The sequence below is a fragment of the Nannospalax galili genome, unplaced genomic scaffold (genome assembly GCF_000622305.1).
Source record: "Nannospalax galili isolate Female #2095 unplaced genomic scaffold, S.galili_v1.0 scaffold1285, whole genome shotgun sequence".
NCBI classification, from domain to species: domain Eukaryota; kingdom Metazoa; phylum Chordata; class Mammalia; order Rodentia; family Spalacidae; genus Nannospalax; species Nannospalax galili.
Window position 1 is genome coordinate 1,857 of NW_008352386.1, and position 12,901 is coordinate 14,757.

Genomic DNA, 12,901 nt, shown 5'->3' on the forward strand with positions numbered 1-12,901 from the left:
TCTGGCCTACACAGTGAGTTTCAGGTCAGCTGGGACTACAGGGAGACCCTGTCTCAAAAAGACCAAAAAGAAAAAAAGATAACTATTATTACATTTAATAATATTAAGTGAAAATGACTAAAAAATGGTTATATGCCATAATTGCTTTAAGAAATACATATGTTTATACTATGCTTTAAAAACCACAACCATAGGGATAGATAGATAGTTCAGCAGTTAAGAGCCCTGACTTCTTTTGCAGAGGATCCAGGTTTGGTCCCCAGCACCCACATGCCAGCTAACAACCATCTGTAACTCAGTTCCAGGGGAATCAGATGCCCTCTTCTGACCTCCATGAGCACTGCATGACATGGGTGCACTTATACACATGCAGGCAATACACTCACACACATAAAATAAAAATAATAAATATTTGAAAAAACCTTAACCACGCTATTTGAAAGGGGAAGTTGGGAGGGAACGAAGACTAAATAACTGATTTTAAAATCAACTTCCTTCAAGCCTCCTCCCCACAAAAATAGGGGGATCGGAGGGACAGCACATGGGATGGGGGGGCAAGTGAAGCAGGGGTCTGCCATGAGACAAGAAGTCAGGTCACAGTAGGGCCTTCCAAGATTTTAAATATTTTATTTATTATTTTATTTTATGTGTATGAGTGTATTGCCTGCATGTATGTAAGTGCGCCCAAGTCATGCAATGCCCCCTAAGGTCAGAAGAGGGTGGCAGATTCCACTGGAACTGGAGTTAGGGAGAGTTGTTAGCTGCCACGTGGGTGCTGGGACTCCAACTCCGGTCCTCTGCAAGAGCAGTCAGTGCTTTTAACCACTGAGCCATCTCTCTAGCCCCTCTTCCAAGATTTTAAAAAAGAAAGATTAAAAGGAAAAAAAACAGGGATGGGAAGGAAGGTGAAGGAGGAAGAGGTGGCAGAAGAGAGGAAAGGAGGGGGAAGTACATGCATTTAAACTATGCTTTCAAAGTCATAACTATGCTTTTCAAAAAGGCTATAGATACTGGAGGTGGACAAGGAGTGGAGGAGGGGGAGGGAAAGGTGAAAATACATAGATTTAAATTATGCATTCAAAGTCACAGCCTTGCTATTTGGAAAGGCATGAAAACAAACCGGACTGGCGGAGCAGGCAGGAGAGTGGGACATGGTGGCACAACACCAGACACAGATGTGCACAATACGGTGGTAGCAACTGCTGGCAGCTCACGGTGTGAAGGTCTGGCTAGGTCTGCATTGCCAGCCACTAGCCACAAGGAAGAAGGTTAACTGAAGTAAACGTGCCTGTGGGCTAAAGGGGTGGGGCTAACATGGTGCTGGGCGGAGCTTCCAGTCTAACCAATGAAAATGAGAGTAGTGATGATAAACAAGCTAGCCCTTCCTCACTCTTGGAAGCAAGGGTCAGCATAGTGGGGAGGAGCCCTGAAGCCCAAACCAATAGTTATAAGTCTTAAGACCGGGAAGGGCTTCAACAAACAGGAAACAGTTCCCAAACCGGAAGTTCCCGCCTCTCTGGGATGCACGCTGTGGTGTTCGGAAGGTTTGCTGCACCTCTCGTGACTCCTGGTCGCCAACGTCTTTGCAGCGCTTCGGAATTGTTTTTGACAATCCAGGAACACTGAAAAAGATATCCGACTTGCAAAACGAGTAAATGTTTCTGAGGCACTGAGTTCCAGCACCACTTGAGCAGTATGAGGTAGGACCCCCCCCCAAAAAAAAACTAAATTCAGCAGTCCCAGGACTTGGTGAAGTGATACAGTGGGAATCAGAAGCCCTAGGGGCCCAGAGGGCCCTAAATGCCCAAAAGAAAGACTTTTTGGACTGTATGTGAAATAGTGGGGAGGGGCCCTGAGTAGAACTGCCTTCAAGCGGGTTCCTTTAGTCTGGGATCCATTTTGCAGTCTCCCATCCCAGTTTTTAAAGATGGCGTCTCCAGAGAATACTTCCCGCTATAACTCTAAACAAGGCTGCTACAATTCTGAATCTGCAGCAGAAGTTGAGGCTCGAAATAAGACTGAGGAATCAAAAAAGTCCCAGAAAAACAAGGGCAGAGTTGAAGAACAAGGGTCTTCTATGATTTACCAGAGACCTATCCAGGGCATCCTGGGAGAATCAACACGAAAAGGATGGGCAGGCACTCCCAAAGGAAAGGGGATGGCGCCAAAGGGAAAGACGATGGCTGGTGTTTCAAAAGGAACCAGGGAGGCTGGCACTCAAAAAGGAAGGGCGGAGGTTGGTGCTCCAAAAGAGAGGGTGGAGGATGGCGCTCCAAAAGAGAGGGCAGAGGTTGCTGCTAATGCAAAATCCAAGCCTGGACCCCTTCCTAAGACTGGGGAAGAGCATCTTAAGGCTGGAGCTACATGTTCTAAGGCTGGAGCAAAGTCTGGAGCAGAATGCCTGAAGGCCAGAGGGGCATGTTCTAAGGCTAGAGGGGAGGCTCCAAAGCCTGGAGCAGAGCCTCCAAAACCTGGAGCAGAGCCGCCAAAGCCTGAACTGGTGCCTCTAAGACCTGGAGCAGAGTGGCCAAAGCCCGGAGTGGAACCTCCAAAACCTGTAGTGGAGCTGCCAAAGCCTATAGGGGAGGCTCCAAAGCCCAGACTGGAGCCTCCAAACCCTGGAGGAGCAGAACAGCCAAAGCCCAGAGAGGAGGCTCCAAAACCCGGAGAGGAGCCTCCAGAACTTGGAGTGGACTATCTTAAATACAGAGCAGAACCTCCTGAGCCCAGAGTAGTACGTCCTAAGGCCCAAAAGGAACATCCTACTGTCAGAATGGTAGATCCTAGGGTTGGTGGGAAACCATTCAGGGATGTCCCCTTTAGTTCTCATAAAGAAGCAGCCCCAAAGATAAGCAGTTTTAATGAGAGGAGAATGAATATAAATCCTTACAAGACACCGAGTAAGGAGCTACTTACTGAACAAAGGAGCATCTTTTATGAAAAGCACTTTCCACCCCTAGAATTTCAGGATGAAGTAAAGTCTAAAGAAAAGGAAGTAATCAAGGCCTCCTCCTCTTCAGGGAGTACCTGGTCTAATTTTGAGAGTTCCACAGGCAGATTCATTCAGGACAACCCATTCTCACTGAGCCTCCCACTCATCTCAGAGCCCTTGTACTACAAGAGTAAGAAAAGCATCCAGCAGCCTAATTTGTACTACAGTCCTTGGAATGACTATACCAGCTTTGGGACCAGCAATACCAAGTTTTCTCCGTATTCTCCCAGCAGCAGCAGCAATATCACCACCAAAAGTACCACCACCACACCCACATCTATGGATGGGATAAGCGTACAGGACATTTCCAGTGGCTATCCCTACTATACGATGACCTCTGAAGAGATGATCAGTCATATGCAGGGAGCAGATGATGAAGAGTACTGGACTTCTTGCACTATTTTATCCTCTAAAGATGCAAGGACACAGGCAAAGGAGAACATCTATCAAGAGGAGACATTTCCACATTCTTATGGAGCGTGTGCATCTGATTTCCTGCCAAGAAGCGTCTTGCATCTAAGCCAAATGGAAGGTTTCATTGATACTCACTGTCATTTGGACATGATGTATTCCAAATTGTCCTTCCAAGGAAGCTTTGATGAGTTCAGAAAAAATTCTAGCTACAGTTTTCCCAAGGAATTTCATGGCTGCATCAGTGGTTTCTGTGATCCCCGTACCTTAAGAGATGGCCTATGGGAAGAGCTATTGAGTGAAGATATGGTTTGGGGGACATTCGGCTGTCACCCTCATTTTGCAAATCATTACACTGATCATCTAGAAAGAAATATCTTGCATGCCTTGAGGCATCCCAAGGCTGTAGCCTTTGGGGAAATGGGCTTGGATTACTCTCATAAGTGCACCACACCTGTCCCAGAGCAGTTCAGAGTATTTGAGAGACAACTACAGCTGGCTGTGTCTATCAAGAAGCCCTTGGTGATCCACTGCCGAGATGCGGAAGACGATCTAATACGAATCTTGAAAAAATATGTGCCCTATGATTACAAGATGCACAGACATTGCTTCATTGGCAGGTACCAACTCATTGAGCCTCTGTTGGAGCACTTTCCCAACATGTCTGTAGGCTTCACAGCAGTCCTGACTTACTCTACTGCCTGGCAAGTCCATAAAGCTTTGGAGAGGATCCCGCTGGAGAGAATTCTTGTTGAAACTGATGCTCCCTACTTTGTCCCACGCCAGATTCCCAAAGGCCTTTGCCAATTTTCCCACCCTGGCATGGCCCTGTATACTGTTCAAGAAATGGCCAGAATCCGAAATGAGCCACTTTCTCATATTTTGGCCACCTTACGTGAGAATACCTATCGCCTCTACAATATTTAAGCAAAAAGAACACAGTCAAGTCTTAAAAAATGGTAGAGGGAGACCAACAGGCTGACAAAAGAAAAGGAATTTGAACTCTAACCTTATCTCAAATCAAGAATGTATTCAGAATTCATGAAAGCATAGAAAACGTGAACTAGACATCTTCCTCAATATCTCGTAAGACTACTTCTAACTGGTATGGGGAAGTGCAGTAAGATGGAACTGCACTGGACAGCCTTTGAGTAAGGTTTTGCCACCTCTCCAAAGTGCCAGTCAGCAAAAAAAAAGCATCATTTCCAGCTGGTATTTCTGAACAGTTGGCCAAAAGTCACCCTCCTAATTGTCTTTTACAAAATGTTGAGAGTTGAGTGGTTCTGTCAAAATGTTTGTCATAGGAATTACATAGTTTGTATAGTTTGTTGTTAAATTCATAAATTCAATAGCTGTTCACCTTAAAGTGTATTTCTAAAGATAAAGCACAGCATTTTATCTAAAAGGAAATTTAGATAAAACTAGTTAGTAAATAGTCAATGACAAGTTAAAGGGACTGTGGAGGTACTTAGAGTGGTAAGAGCCAAATACGGTTGAGAGTTAGCCAATGAGTCTTGAATGTGAACTAGACTCAATATGTAACTGTAGAGCTCTTTGGACACTAGTATATCATCACAGCATAACAGCTGTTTGTTTAAATTGATTTCTTCAGAAGACTTCAAAAGCATCAACATCAACATGATAGAAACAGAAGAATTGCAGCTGTATGCTTATTAGTAAAAGGCAGCCTTTCCAACAATGGAAATGAGCTCAATGGTTTAGAGAAAATACTTGTGTTATGAAACTTAACTCTGAGAGACAAAGTACAGGCTCAGATCCAGGAGTTGCATTATTGGATGAGGTATACACACCATTTTGATAATGGAACATCTCTTTTACCTGGAGAACTGAATCATAGAACCAGATTCAGAGCAAGCCATACATCTCTAGTTTCCTTTGCACTCTTTTATCTGAATCCAGAAAAATCAGCTGACACATCTCCATTTGACTCTCAGCTCAAAAGTCAGTTTCACAGAGAAGTCCTCCTTAACCACCAATCTAGAGGGGGAAAACCTTTTGTTGCATTGAATCATAGCAGTTAACCTGTTAGCAATATATTTGTACGTTTATTATCTTGTCCTACTAGGTTGTAAGTTTACGAGCTTGTCAATTTTGTTCACTACTTAACCCCCAGTGTTAGAATAGTACCTAGGCACTAAGAAAAGACTTCTTGATATACAGTTGAGCAACTGATTCCATTTGTACTTGGGAAGTTAATGGCAATAGGTGTATGGGAATGGGGCTACTTGGAAGAGAATAGAAAATAAGCTATGACATCCCTTTCTGATTTAAGAGCCTAAGCCAACATTAAGGGCATCTGTACTCGGCTGTTAGATATCAAATAATAAGAATGTCAAACCTGACCAGGAAACACACATTTCATACTTGGTGTAAATAAAGAGTGCATCATAAATTTTCCCCCTTTGTTGAGAATCTAGTCTTTTGAAAAGAGTTAAAGTGTAAATAAGCTATACGTTAAAAGAACTAAAGAAGTTAGTTGAAGATGAAAGGCTAGATTTTACTGTATTTTTCAAGATAGAAACCTTGAAAAACTGTTTTTAGCTAAGCATCTTTCTCCCCCATTTATTGTACACTTTAGCTAGATACTACTCAAAGTATCCTTGAATACACAAGAGCCGTGAGCATCTTTTAGTAGACTGCAGAAATCAGGGTTCTGTGAACACACATTGTAGGAAAATACCAATTTTTATAAAGTTCCACATGGTCTTTTTATCTGTTTATTCTAAATTTCGAGACCCCACATGTCCTTTGATATATTACCATGTACCATAAATAACCAAGGAGAAATGTTTCTCAAATTAGACCTTAGTACGATGTACAGCTCAACATGGAGTTCTCTGGAAACACCAGCTTGGGGAGAGCAATCCTAATCACATACTCTGAATATGCCCTTAACCACATTTGGTGCCTCTGTCTACTCACCACATTCCAATATCCTCTTTTGTTTACCTTTTCTGCCACTTAAACTCTATGAAAGAGGAAAATGTCATTAATGGGGCCTTGCAAACTGACACTTCCAAGTAAGCATTTCAAAGAAAAGGCTGAGAGAAAAATTGTATTTTGAGCTGAGGGTGTGGCTCAGTAACAGAGCACTTGCCTGAAAGGCCGTGGGTTCTGCCTCAGAACCATGCACACACATACCACCTGCATTTTGTAAGTACAGATCCAACAAGATAAACAGGATCTAACATAAGGAAAGTAATTTTCCTTTTCTAAAGAATGATCTTTTCATAGGAAAAGTATTCTAACCTGCTCCTATCTCCCTACATTTTTATGGCTGCATTCTGTAGTTTCTAATATCTAGGAGAGCACTTAACCATGGCTGAATTTTGATCTTTCAAGAATGGGAGTGAGCAGTGTTTAAATAAATCACCTTTTACTGTTTTATACACACACACAAACCCATACTACAAATGTGTGAAACTTGAAGCACTTTGTAAACAGTTTTAAGATTTTTTTAATTGTGTGTGTGTGTGTGTGTGTGTGTGTGTGTGTGTCTGTGTGAGAATATGTGAATGCAAATGCCCATGGAGTCCAAAAGAGGGCTTTGGATCCCCTGGAGCTGTAGTTGCAGGCTTTGTAAGCAGCCCAGCATGGGTATTAAGAACCAAACTCAGGTCTCCAGGAGAACAGGACACACCCTTAACTGCTGAACTCTCTCTCTTTAGCTCCCTGTAAATACTTTTCTACTTAGGCAATACATATTCTTTTGAACCTCCAAAAATTATTTAGCATTTAATTTTTTATATGGCGCTTGATGTTTTCACTCTCCTATTCGAGGTAGCAGAGACCTATGAGGGTAGCCAGTGGCCTAGAAATTTAATTGTGCTGTTAGTGTTCCCTGGTTAAGTTAGTACAGAATCACAGGGTCTCTCAAGTCCATCATCATTAACAGGGCCCTGAACACTGGCGTTTTTTAGTGCACATCAATATTTTGCTTCACTTACATTTTAGAAAGGCAATACTTGGGGTGTAGCACTGTGGTGTAGTGTATGATAAGCGTACACTATAGTATATATTAAGCAGGAGACTCTGGGTTCCATCAACAGCACTTAAATGCAAAACAAAAATTTAGAAAGGGAGCTACGTCTGCATTTAAAGCTGAGGAAGCAAACAGACCACTTTGTCTTAAGAAATAGAAGTATTTTGTTTTGTAGTTTGTTTTTATTCATAGCTAACTTTGAAATTCATGCGTGCTTATTGTAGAATTTTCAGGACTCCTAATGAGAAAGCAAGAGGGATAAAAAATAGTTTCTTAACCCTACCACCTAGAGACAGTCACGTTAGCTTTTGAGTGGCTTTTTTTTTTTGCCATTTTCTCTAGTATTTCTGGGCAATTCCAGTCTCGAGTCAGTTTTGCTAATGTTTGCTGCAGTATTCACTCCTCTGTATAATTAGAATAAGCTGTACATTTTACTTTCCCTGCACTTCTGATTTAAACACATTATTTTCTGTGTTTTTACATTCCTGCGCAAACAAGCTCAAAATTTGTTGTTTTAAACAGAGGCAGCTTATGCTTATTCAAATCTCTCCCGTTTATTGATTTATAAAATTGGGCTTTTAAACTTACTTTTTGCTTTGTACTGGTAAGTTTTATTGTGCTTTCTCTAATGTCATAAGCTAAGTGGTTCTTTTATTCTTGCCTATCTGCTGCATTTGTACATTTTTAATTTCAATAAAGTTCCTTCTGTAAAATGTAATACATAACACATTCCAAAAATATGATAGTAGAGAAGAACAGGAAAAATGTGTCATTTCTATTGCTAAAAACTCACTATTGATGGTATCTTATATAAGTGTGCTTGTAAAGCTGTATTAACGTGTATATTCTTTTAGATAACTCGTTCGTTCTCATACTTAACTAAAGACTTACAGGCCACAAAAAAATGTCATCATTAACCAATGTGAGATGTTAATATTCTGTATATTTTTACTTAAGTTTTTGGTTTTGGTTTTCTTTTGTTTTGTTTTTGTTTGTTTGTTTTGTTAAAACAAGGCTTGCTATATAGCCCAGGCTGACCTTGAACTCTACATCATCCTGTCTTAGCCACTCAGTCCCAGTATATTGCTACAGGCATGTGCCACCACACTGGGCTTGTGATTTATTTTTTTTAAATACAGAGTGTGTGTACTTTTTAAGCAGAGTAAACTGAAAACATTTACAGGTCATAAAGGTGATATACAGAGAAAGACAATATACAGAGAAGCTTGGTTTATTTTCCCTCCTGAAAGATAAATTTTAGCTATTACTGTAATTCTTAAAAACAAGTCCAAGTATTTCAAAAGTTACCTACTGACTCATCTGAACAAAATAGTGTTGTTTCCTGTTCCCATCTTGCTTTTGGAGTTCATTTTATTCTTATTGTTTTGTTTTTCAATAAATGGTTAAAACGTTTAATTACACTTTCAATGTTATTTATATTTCATAATTACCTATTATATGTTCCCCCCATGGTTGAACAGTTTGTTTTATTTCTTAGTTGACTGGACTATACCTTCAAGCATCATGTTGGGCAATTGTAGGTTTCTAGGTCACAAACATTTTTCCCTTAGAAGTTAAACACATGGCTTCAACGTTTTCGGCATTTCATACCACAGCATTGCCCTCTGGGCTTTAAGTACTTTTTCTATCAAGATGTTTTATCATTTTATCAGGGTGTTTCACCATTTCTTTGCTTTATTATTACAGTAAATACTCAATTTGCAGGTCTAGGTCTTTCTGTAGTCCGAAGAGTAGAGTCTTTTTTGTTTCCTTGCAGTATGCTAAATCAACTCGGCCTCAGGAACAATTGTCAACACAATGCTGCTCCATCTGCCCGAACTTTCATTACCTTTGTCGTGTCAAATTTTCCTTTGAAAGACCTGAGCCAGCGCTCTGTGGGATCCCAGGGTCACTCGGTCCTAACACGGATTGACAAACCACTACAAGGTCCCTCTTAAGTTACAGTTTGGGGAATAAGAATATTTATTTGGGTTTGCCAACAAAGTTTATGCTGTCCGAGAGGGTCATTTACAAAGACATGGACTCTCGTGGGCTCTTTCTCTCCCATATTTGAGATCCACAGCACAGTGCCCATCCTGCCTGAGCACTCGGTTCCAAAATAGCGACTTTCCTCCCCCTTTTTCCCAGTGTGCTCAGCGTTTCCCAGCTCTCCAGTGTCTGTCCCTAGACCCTCCCCCCTGTAAGTCTCTTGGGGTTCAGGTCTAGTTCCCTCAAAGGACACATCTACCCAACAACCTTGTTACTCTTAAACGTGACTTTTTGTCTGAATTTTGGGAGATTTTCTCATTTCTCTTCCAAATACTCATCTCATTCTCCCCAGTTTTAACTTTTCATATTATGCATCCTTTAGCTGCTTATAATTTTTCTTCTTCAGCAAGATCTTTGCCACTTTTGCCTCCACTGCCACTCCGCACTACTGTTCCTTTATTCCCCGACTCTGTTCCCTCCTTCCAGCTCTCCCTTCACAGCGTTTCTTTTCACTGCCTACTTTCTGTCACATACTTCCTTTATTCAACAGAAAGCACCAAGTACACTGTGTTAAAAAATACTCATTTCCTAGAGAAGGCATACTTTTTTTTGAGAAGATACACATTTTAAAAAGGTTTATTTATTATTCCATTTTTAAATTATGTATTAACTCTATTACATATTATCTTATTATAATTTATGTGTATATGTGGGAGGGGGGGCATTGTGCATGTGGGTACAAGTGCCCTCAGAGGCCTGATGAGGGTTATCTTATCCCCTGGAGCTGGCGTTAGGTAGTTGTGAGCAGCCCGACATGGCTGCTGGGAATCAAACTTGGGTCCTCTGCAAGAGCAGTTCATTTTCTTAATTGGTAAGGCATCTTTCCAGCCCTGAAAACATGCTTTGGGAATAAATAGATTTCTTCTCTTGGCTCTTGAACACTGCTTCCATTCATGATGCAATGTCTTTTCAGGCCTCTTATATTGAGTTTCTTTGCACATTCTTGAACAAAGAGCAATCTTATCAGGGCTGATTTTTTTCCGCTAAATTCGGTAGGTCCTCATATTACCTTTCACCATCCATCCTAGTGTTCTTAAACCCCCTCTCTCCAAATATGGCTGATACAAATTAAATTGTAACGTGGTAAAAGAATAGAGGGAGTCATGGACAGTTCCTAACAGGAAACAAACAAACAAACAAACAAAAACTTGAATGTTTCCATCGAAATATTTCATAGATTGACTTGACCTCTATTTCAGGAACAGAGCGGCCAGATAGTTGTATCACAAAAAAGCCCTAATTGCAGGGTATGCTGTGACCTCAGTGTGACTGATGCTGAACCTCCAGTGAATATCCTAAGCCATCAACACATAGGAAAGTAAACCAAGTTAAAAGCCCCTGCACATTACCCTAACTGCCAATCTTTTTAGCTTATCACGAAATGAAAGTGCATGCTAGTTTTGGTATGTTCCTTCCATACATCCCATTTGCACTCACTTTGTTAAGCAGAAATTCCTCAAATTGCCCTATGAAGATGCGGTGCCCCCCGGCCCAGCCTCCAAACACTAAAATAGCTTCTTCTTTGAAAATGTGGAGGTGAGAGCACATCTAAATATCAACCCTCACTTTACAATCTTCCAATTCCATTTTCCCTCCATTTTTTGATATATTTATGTTCCTATGGATACTGCTTAAATAGGCATATAAAAAGAAAACTCAACTTACACAAACCCTGAATCTCATTTAGCTTGAACTAAGAGAATAATAATAAGTGAATAAATAAGTAAATAAATAAAATGATAAATTCTTAGAAGATGATTTCCACAGGCATTTCTATATTTCAAAAATATTTTATAAATCTCTTAATCAGCCCATTTGCATGACTAAATCTATGCTCTAAGGCAAAATACACCTGCATGGGAAGGCTGAGCATTCATGAAATTATTTTTAATGTGCTTCAATATGTGATTTTTACAATGTCTAAAAGAAGAAGGGAAGTAGCTAGAGTGTCAGAATATTCTGGTAGCTCGATCACTAATTAACTGCATAACTGGTGCAAACCACTTAAACCTTTTTTCAGTGGTTAACCTTTCAGCAAGAATGCGAAAATCAACACTTGCTAACCACAGGATACTGCAGCACTATTTAAAGGATAAAGAAAATTATGTATATATAACATAGCTTTAGGGAGAAATGAAATTTATAAAAATACTGAATAATATCTAAGAATGCAAAGCTGGAAGCTTAAAAATAATGTGAAAACCATATCTACAATGGTTTTCACATCATTATGGAGTCTACAGAACAAAGCAATTAAAAAGCCCTTGCTATTAGCAAGAGTCCCAGAACCACTGTTTATATAACTGGTGCAAACCACTTAAACTTTTTGTTCACTGGTTAACCCTTCAGCAAGAATGTAAAAATCAATGCTTGCTAACCACAGGATACTGCAGCACTATTTAAAGGATAAAGAAAATAATGTATATATAACATAGATTTAGGGAGTAATGAAATTTATAAAAATACCGAATAATATCTAAGAATGCAAAGCTGGAAGCTTAAAAATACTGTGAAAACCATATATAAAATGGTTTTCACATCGTTATGGAGTCTACAGAACAAAGCAATTAAAAAGCCCTTGCTATTAGCAAGAAAAGAGTCCCAGAACCACTGTTTAAAATCAGATTTCCCAGGGCTGGAGAGATGGCTCAGAGGTTAAGAACTTTTGTTATTCTATCATGAGGATCAGAGTTGGATCCCAGCATCCATGCTGGGCAGCTCACAAATACCTGTCACTCCAGCTCCGAAGTATCTGATGTGTCTTCTGGCCTCTGTGGGCACTTACACACATACACACGCTTAGATGCATACAGACACGCACACACAAACACACACACACAAATAATAAAATCAAATTTCTCAGTAAATGATAATAGAATCAAATTAAGGGGCCCAGTCTATCTGAGAGAAATCACATTGCTAGCCATCAGGTTTCAAAACTGGCATATTTGTGCTAGTCATGATGGCACACACCTTTAGTTCCAGCACTCAGGAGGCAAAGGCAGATGGATCTCTGTGAGTTTGAGGCCAGCCTGGTCTACATAGTGAGTTCCAGGCCTGCTGGGGCTATAGGGAGACCCTGTCTTTAAATAAAAAGATAAAAATTGGCATATTCAATATGGTTATAATTCTAGTAGTTACCTAACAAACCGGGATGCAAGTACATTGAATTATCCTAATGATCCCAAAGTATATTATTTAATGCCCACAAGTGCACTAACAGGTAAGACACAAGGTGGCTATCTGTGTCAGAAAGTCTCCTTTACTAAAATAATATAAACTAGCCCAGTTATAGAATACCTAGTAACTTCAAAGCTTTGTGGTAGATATTACACTCATTAGCAATCACTCTACATATCCAAGAGAAATCAAATTGCTAATCAAGAAGTTTAAAAGATAAAGTTGTATGACATATACCTTGGCATATATATGTCCTCCCACAAATA

At 40.3% G+C, this 12,901-nt stretch overlaps 1 pseudogene; it reads left to right on the forward strand.

The window, feature by feature from the left end:
- The first annotated feature begins 1,927 nt into the window (after positions 1–1,927).
- On the forward strand, positions 1,928–4,330 carry LOC115067037 (annotated as a pseudogene).
- Positions 4,331–12,901: the final 8,571 nt, after the last annotated feature.